This window comes from Podarcis tiliguerta (genome assembly GCF_965153285.1).
Source record: "Podarcis tiliguerta genome assembly, chromosome: 4".
In the NCBI taxonomy this organism is placed as follows: domain Eukaryota; kingdom Metazoa; phylum Chordata; class Lepidosauria; order Squamata; family Lacertidae; genus Podarcis; species Podarcis tiliguerta.
The window spans coordinates 1255089-1263825 of NC_139537.1; the positions used below are offsets into that span (position 1 = coordinate 1255089).

General features: G+C 46.5%; 1 protein-coding gene across 3 annotated transcripts in view; it reads left to right on the plus strand.

Annotated features, from left to right (window-relative positions):
• Positions 1-8737, plus strand: part of LOC310675813 (uncharacterized protein) — a 52703-nt gene that overhangs the window by 30001 nt on the left and 13965 nt on the right. The gene's annotated exons all lie outside the window — the stretch shown is intronic.

Genomic DNA, 8737 nt, shown 5'->3' on the forward strand with positions numbered 1-8737 from the left:
ATTTTATGATTATTTAGCTAAATTTGTGAAGTTAAATTAATTGGAAATAGCTTGCAGGAAACAGATTGGCTTAGGAATTAATATAAGTTAAGTGATGCTGAACATGTTTAATTTTGAATTGATAAGATATAAGGATGTTAATAGACTAAGCGAAGTTCATAAGAATTCATAGAATCATAGAATCATAGAATCATAGAGTTGGAAGAGACCACAAGGGCCATCGAGTCCAACCCCCTGCCAAGCAGGAAACACCATCAGAGCACTCCTGACATATGGTTGTCAAGCCTCTGCTTAAAGACCTCCAAAGAAGGAGACTCCACCACACTCCTTGGCAGCAAATTCCACTGTCGAACAGCTCTTACTGTCAGGAAGTTCTTCCTAATGTTTAGGTGGAATCTTCTTTCTTGTAGTTTGTATCCATTGCTCCGTGTCCGCTTCTCTGGAGCAGCAGAAAACAACCTTTCTCCCTCCTCTATGTGACATCCTTTTATATATTTGAACATGGCTATCATATCACCCCTTAACCTCCTCTTCTCCAGGCTAAACATGCCCAGCTCCCTTAGCCGTTCTTCATAAGGCATTGTTTCCAGGCCTTTGACCATTTTGGTTGCCCTCCTCTGTACACGTTCTAGTTTGTCAGTGTCCTTCTTGAACTGTGGTGCCCAGAACTGGACACAGTACTCCAGGTGAGGTCTGACCAGAGCAGAATACAGTGGCACTATAACTTCCCTTGATCTAGATGCTATACTCCTATTGATGCAGCCCAGAATTGCATTGGCTTTTTTAGCTGCCGCGTCACACTGTTGGCTCATGTTAAGTTTGTGGTCAACCAAGACTCCTAGATCCTTTTCACATGTACTGCTCTCAAGCCAGGTGTCACCCATCTTGTATTTGTGCCTCTCATTTTTTTTGCCCAAGTGCAATACTTTACATTTCTCCCTGTTAAAATTCATCTTGTTTGTTTTGGCCCAGTTCTCTAATCTGTCAAGGTCGTTTTGAAGTGTGATCCTGTCTTCTGGGGTGTTAGCCACCCCTCCCAGTTTGGTGTCATCTGCAAATTTGATCAGGATGCCCTTGAGTCCATCATCCAAGTCGTTGATAAAGATGTTGAATAAGACCGGGCCCAAGACAGAACCCTGTGGCACCCCACTAGTCACTCTTCTCCAGGATGAAGAGGAACCATTGATGAGCACCCTTTGGGTCCGGTCAGTCAGCCAGTTACAAATCCACTGAGTGGTAGCATAGTCAAGACCGCATTTTACCAGCTTCTTTACAAGAATATCATGGGGCACCTTGTCAAATGCCTTGCTGAAATCAAGGTAGACTACATCCACTGCGTTCCCTTCATCTACCAGGCTTGTAATTCTGTCAAAAAATGAGATCAGGTTAGTCTGACATGACTTATTTTTCAGAAATCCATGCTGACTATTGGTGATCACAGCATTCCTTTCTAGGTGCTCACAGATTGTTTGCTTAATGATCTGCTCCAGAATCTTCCCTGGTATTGATGTTAGACTGACTGGGCGGTAATTATTTGGGTCCTCTCTTTTCCCCTTTTTGAAAATAGGGACAACATTTGCCCTCCTCCAGTCTGCCGGGACTTCGCCTGTTCTCCAGGAATTCTCAAAGATGACTGCCAGTGGTTCTGAGATCACATCTGCCAGTTCTTTTAATACTCTTGGATGCAGTTCATCTGGCCCTGGAGACTTGAATACATCTAAACTAGCCAAGTATTCTTGTACTATCTCCTTAGTTATTCTGGGCTGTGTTTCCTCTGCTGAATCATTTCCTCCAAATTCTTCAGGTCGGGCATTGTTTTCTTTATCGGAGAAGACTGAGGCAAAGAAGGCATTGAGGAGTTCAGCCCTTTCTGTGTCCCCTGTTTGCATTTCACCATCTTCTCCTCTGAGTGACCCCACTGTTTCTTTGTTCTTCCTTTTGCTACGAACATACCCATAGAAGCCTTTTTTGTTGCTTTTAACCTCTCTAGCAAGCCTGAGTTCATTCTGTGCTTTAGCTTTTCTGACTTTGTGTCTACACGTGCTGGCTATTTGTTTGAATTCCTCTTTGGTGGTTTCCCCCCTTTTCCATTTTTTGTACACATCCTTTTTTAATCTTAACTCAGTTAAAAGTTCTTTAGATAGCCACCCTGGCTTCTTTAGGCACCTTCCATGTTTCCGTCTCATTGGTATTGCCTGAAGTTGTGCTTTTACTATCTCCCTCTTAACAAACTCCCAGCCATCATGAACTCCCTTTCCTTTTAGTATTACTGTCCATGGGATCTCACCCAGCACTTCCCTAAGTTTTATGAAGTCGGCTTTCTTAAAGTCAAGAAATTGAGTCCTAGTATGCTTGGCTGCTCCTTTCCGTTGTATAGTAAACTTCAGAAGAGCATGATCACTTGCGCCTAATGATCCTTCCACTTCTACCCCATTAACCAGGTCATCGACATTGGTTAGGACCAGATCTAAAATGGCTGTTCCTCTTGTTGCTTCTCCCACTTTCTGGACAATGAAGTTGTCTGCAAGGCCAGTGAGGAATCTGTTTGACCTTATGCTCTTGGCTGAGTTTGACATCCAACAAATATCCGGGTAATTGAAGTCCCCCATTACTACTATCTCCCTTCCTTTTGCATGCTTGGCCATCTGTTCCAGGAAGGCATCATCTATGTCCTCCGTTTGGCTTGGGGATCTATAGTAAACTCCCACAATGAGGTCACTATTATTCTTCTCTCCCTTAATTTTGACCCAAATGCTCTCACTTTGGCTTTGAGGTTCTAAATCTTGGATCTCTTCACAGGTATACACATCCCTGACATATAACGCCACTCCTCCTCCTTTCTTGTCTGGTCTGTTTCTCTGAAATAGATTGTATCCCTCCATTTTTACATTCCAATCGTGGGACTTATCCCACCAGGTTTCAGTGATGCCTATTATGTCATATTTAGTTTGCTGTACCAAGAGCTCAAGCTCATCTTGTTTATTTCCCATGCTTTGTGCATTAGTGTACAGACATTGAAGTCCATTAGTCATTCCCCCGTGTCTCTTATTTAAGGATTTTTTCCTCCCACCACTAATTATTTCCTCCCACCACTAATTATTTCCTCCCACCACTAATTATGATTTGGAAAGCCGTTAAAAGGATATGCATGGAAATTCAACCAAGGGGAAGCGAGGAAGTCACTTAACAATGTTAATAAGTGTAATTTTAATAACGTTATGACTTATGTTTGTTTGTTTATAATTTTGTGAAAATTAATTTTTAAAAAATTGGGGGAAAAACCTGTTTTTATATGCAACTAGTGCAGGAAGAATATTACTAGCCCAAAGATGGAAGCAAGAAGAAATACCAACAAAAGAGGAGTGGCAAATAAAATTGATGGGCTACGCTGAGCTGGCAAGATTTACAGGGAAAATTCGAAACCAGCAGGACCAGACTTTTGAAAAGGACTGGAAGACATTTATGTTGTATTTGAAAGACAATAGTAATTACTTAACATCACTTGTAGAGTTGCAAGAAGTTTTGTAAGGTGGACTATTCAAATTTTTGTGAAAAGGACTAAGATGATGTAAGACTGGATTTACAATAATAAGCATAGTAATGCCGATGCCACTCCCTCCTCACAGGCTCTGGACCTAGTGACTTCCATGGCAACACTAGGGCTCTCCCAGTTTGTTTTGGGCCCCACTCATCAAGCAGGCCACACGCTGGATCTGATCTTTGGGGCTGGCATAGATGTGATCATGTTCCCCACTGTGGAAGTGCCATGGTCTGATCACTACGCTCTGAAAGCCAAGATTGACTTCCCGCTCCTCCCTGCCTCGGGTGGCGAAACTATTTGGGCTCGTCCGCGAAAACTGATGGATCCTGATAGATTCCGACAAGCCTTGCGGAACCCTGCACCTCCTGGCGACTCATTAGATGACCTTGTTGAGGACTGGAATAACCGGCTCCTGGCAGCCATTGATGAGACCGTGCCTAAGCGCCCTCTGCGACCCCGTCGAAACCGGGCACCTTGGTTTACTGAGGAGCTCCGGAAAATGAAGCGGGATCTCAGACGGCTAGAGCGAGTATGGCGACGAACTCGTGACGGAGCCTCAAGAACATCTTATAGGACGCTTATGAAAGCCTATGAGATGGCTATGAAAGGTGCTAAGAAATCTTACTTTGCAGCTTCCATTGCATCCGCTAGCTCTCGCCCGGCACAACTTTTTAGAATAATTAGGTCAATAACGTCCTTAGGAGGACAACCAAATTTAAGCACAAATTCGACCCACAGCTGTGAGGCATTCGCGAGCGGAGAAAGTCCTGTTGCTCCGTTGTGACCTCCCTGCCAATTTAGATACAGTGACTGAATTGGAGGCCCCTCGACTGACTTCAGGTCCAGTGTTGGACCATTTCGATCGGATACTCCCTACTGATGTGGATAGATTCCTCCAAGTTAGTAGGCCCACCACCTGCCTCCTTGATCCGTGCCCGTCTTGGCTGATTAGGGAGTGTCCAGATGTTGTGCGGACCCCCCTGGTTGAAATTATCAATTTGTCCCTTGACACCGGGACATTCCCAGGGGAACTGAAGGAAGCTGTGGTGTGTCCACTCTTAAAGAAAACTTCATTAGATCCCTTAGACCTATCCAATTACCGCCCAGTTTCAAATCTTCCATACCTGGGTAAGGTAATTGAGAGAGCGGTTGCTGAACAGCTTGGTAGGTTTCTGGAGGAAACATCGGCATTAGATCCATTTCAGTCCGGTTTTCGTCCTGGTTTTGGGACGGAGACGGCTCTGGTTGCCCTAACAGATGATCTCCGTAGACAACTAGATCGAGGCGGGTCAGGACTGCTGATCCTTTTAGATTTGTCAGCAGCCTTTGACATGGTCAATCATGATCTTCTGGACCACCGCCTCGCAGACGTGGGGATACAGGGCATAGCCCGTAACTGGTTGTGCTCTTTTATCTCTGGTCGGGGACAGAGGGTGGCACTAGGGAGGGAAATGTCATCGCGCCACTCCTTGGTGTGTGGAGTGCCGCAGGGCGCAATTCTCTCCCCGATGCTTTTTAACATCTTTATGCGCCCCCTTGCCCAGATTATCCGGAGCTTTGGGCTGGGCTGTCACCAATATGCTGATGACACTCAGCTCTATCTGCTGATGGATGGCCACACCGACTCGGCCCCGAACACACTGACCAGATGTTTGGAAGCTGTAGCTGGATGGTTTCGTGGGAGCCGATTGAAACTAAATCCTTCGAAGACAGAGGTCCTATGGCTAGGTCGGGATAGCATGGGGATGAGGGACCAACTCCCTTCTTTTGCGGGGGCCCAATTAGTGCCATTGCCTTCCGTTAAGAGTTTGGGTGTAATCCTTGACGCCTCCCTTTCCATGGAGGCGCAAGTTACAGCAACAGCCAAGGCGTCATTTTTCCACCTTCGCCGCATCAAGCAGTTGGTCCCTTACCTTTCCCGTCCCGACCTGGCCACAGTGATCCATACGACGGTCATCTCCAGGCTTGACTACTGTAATTCGCTCTAAGCAGGGCTGCCCTTGAAGCTGTCCCAGAAACTCCAGCGGGTACAGAATGCTGCAGTGAGGCTCCTCACGGGGTCTCTGCCATGGGAGCATATTCATCCAGTGCTTTTCAAGCTGCACTGGCTCCCGGTGGAGTACAGGGTCAGATTTAAGGTGCTGCTTTTGACCTTTAAAGCCCTTCGCGGCCTAGGACCCTCGTACCTACGGGACCGCCTCTCCTGGTATACCCCACGGAGTGTCTCAAGGTCCATAAATAACACCACCCTAGTGGTCCCAGGCCCTAAGGAAGTTAGATTGGCTTCAACCAGAGCCAGGGCCTTTTCAACTCTGGCTCCGGCCTGGTGGAACGCTCTGCCTCATGAGACCAGGGCCCTGCAGGATCTGATTTCTTTCCGCAGGGCCTGTAAGACAGAGTTGTTCCGCCAGGCCTTTGGCTTGGAGCCAATTTGATTCCCTCCCTCCCTCTCTTTCTTTTTTCTTTTCCTTCTCCTCCTGCGATGAGGCTACATTTTAATATTTTAATGTTCCATTATTTTAATGTTGTATTTTACTTTTGTTTTTAATTTGTAATCATTCATCTTGTTTTTATTATTGCTTGTAAGCCGCTCTGAGCCCGGCCTTGGCTGGGGAGGGCGGGGTATAAATAAAAAAATTATTATTATTATTATTATTATTATAACTAAAAAAACCTTTAGGAGGGGTTGAAGGAAGTCCTGGGCTGTGACAGCCAAAAATGTGTTACGTTGTGTTGGAAAATCTGTGTAAAATTTAATAAAAAATATTAAAACAAAACAAAAAAAAAATGACCATAACAGATTGGAGAACTGGGCACAAGCTAACCAGATGAATTTCAACAGGGACAAATGTATTCTAAGGTTGTGGACTTAGGCAGGAAGAACCAGATGCGCAAATATAGGATGGGGGAGACCTGGCTTACTAGCAGTGCATTTGAAAAGGATCTAGGGGTCTTGGTGGACCTCAAGCTCAACATGAGTCCAGACTGTGATGTAGCAGCAAAAAGGTAATGCTGTTCTAGGCTGCATCCACAAAGGTCTAGCGTCCAGATCAAGAGAAGTCATAGTCCTGCTCTCTTCTGCCTTGGGCAGACCACACCTGGAAACGGTGTCCACTTCCGGTCACCACAGTTTAATAAGAAGTATGTGGACAAGCTGGAAGGTGTGCAGAGGAGGGTGACCAGGATGATCAAAGGTCTGGAAGGTAAGCCGTATGAGGAGCGGTTGAAGGAGCTGGGTATGATCAGCCTGGAAAAGAGGAGACCGAGAGGAGATACGATAGCCATCTTCAAATATCTCAAGGGTTGTCCCATAGAAGAGGGAACAACCTTGTTTTCTCCTGCTCTGGAGGGTAGGACTCAAACCAATGGCTTCAAGTATCAAGAAAGGAGATTCCAAATAAATGTTCAGAACAGCTTTCTGTTTGGCAAGAGTAAGAGCTGTTTGGCAGTGGAACGGTCTCTCTTGGGAGAAGGTGGACTCTCCTTCCTTGGAGGTTTTGAAGCAGAGGTTGGATGGCCCTCTGTCCTGCTGAGATTCCTGCATTGCAGGGGGTTGGACTAGATGACCCTTGGAGTCCCTTACAGCCCTGTGATTCAGTTTCTGGATCTCTTGTGTTATGTACTGAGTTGAATAGGATCCAAAATGCAGCAGTCTGGGGGCCACAAGGGGGCGCATTGGAAGATGGCCGACAATACCATCTCTCTGACCCACACGGGGTAATTAAGAGGCTGTTATGGGAGTGGGCTCCCAATCCCTGCCCTTGTTTAACCTCCCTGTCTTCCTACCTTTGCCGCTTCCAACTCTTCCTCTGCTGTTCTCTCTCCACGCTGTCAAACCTGAATGTGAGCTCCCTGGGGCAGAGTCCTGTCCGACATTCCAAGGGCCCTCAGTTGATAAATGGTGAAATAATCATCATCATCTGTAAGTTCAATTAATTATCCTCAATGGGCTCAATTATCCTCAAGAGCCAAGCCATTGAAACTCTGTTTGCAATGCTTTCTTAGGCCCTGCTTCCTCCCAGACAACATCCACACCTTCCTCCCTAACCTGGCCTTGGACACGGCTGTCCGACCTCCGGCCCCCATAACCAGCAACTCAGCCTCACTAGCGCGGACTGCAGAGGGTGAACATGGAACCCCTAGGGGTTGTTTGTATAAATATATAATATACATCCCCTCCTCTGACACTGCCAATCTCCCAGCGCCACCCACCCTTCACATTCCTCCAAATTTAATCCTCAATTTTACATACAACCAGCTCATTAAGAAATATGCAGAATCCATTTCTCTTCTTTTGCGTCTCAGAAGCCGTCAAGATGCTGCACAATGTGGTCCCTCCTGTCCCTTTCGCTGCTCTTGTTTCCACCTTCAGGCTCCGAGGAGGTGGGCTGATGTAATCGCCACAAACTCCTGGTCTCCTCTCCTTCCTCCCCCGTAAAGGCTTAAATCTTCCTGCTTAGCAGACAGTCGGTCCAGTTGTCCCCCCTCTTTTCTTCTTTACTGCTTTTCTTTCTCAGGAGGAAGTCCCAAGGGGGGGGGGTCAAAATCCCTCCAAAGTCCCTCAAGGTTGTTGCTCTCCATCTTCTTTCAGGCAAAGTCCTGACTTCTAAAACTAATCCATCGCAAAGAGGCAAAATGAAAGTCCGCTCCTCCCGAAATCTTTGCATTCCTTGCTTCAGGGGAAGGGAGATGACGCAGATCCCGAAAAAGCCCCATAACTTAAAAGATTTCCTCCCCTCCTTGCCCCGTTCGTCTGGGAGACAGGGATTTCCATCCCGGATCACAAACCCCCCAAAATAAATTAAGGGACGAGCGGGGGTCGTGCCCTTTCGATACCCTCGGAAGCTTAGGGGAGACCTGCCCCTTTCCCCCCATAGACCTCCGCCTTGGACCCCCAAAGGGCGACTTGCCGGGTTCGCTGCCCCTCTGGCGTTTTATTTTGGATCGCTTTGTTTGATGTTCCAATGAAGGTGGTAAATTCTTTTGATGTTATTATGGGTGTGAAATATGCAGGCGGGGGTGTTTATTGGGTTGTATTTGTTTTTATTTGACTATGTGTCGTAATTTCATCCTGTGAACCCACAAATTTAATAAACAAAACAATGGATAAATCGAAATGAATTCCCGCCTCTCCCTGCCGATTCGGAGGCAGCTCCGTCCCCGACACCCACCTGGAAAGAGGCAGGGAGGGGCATT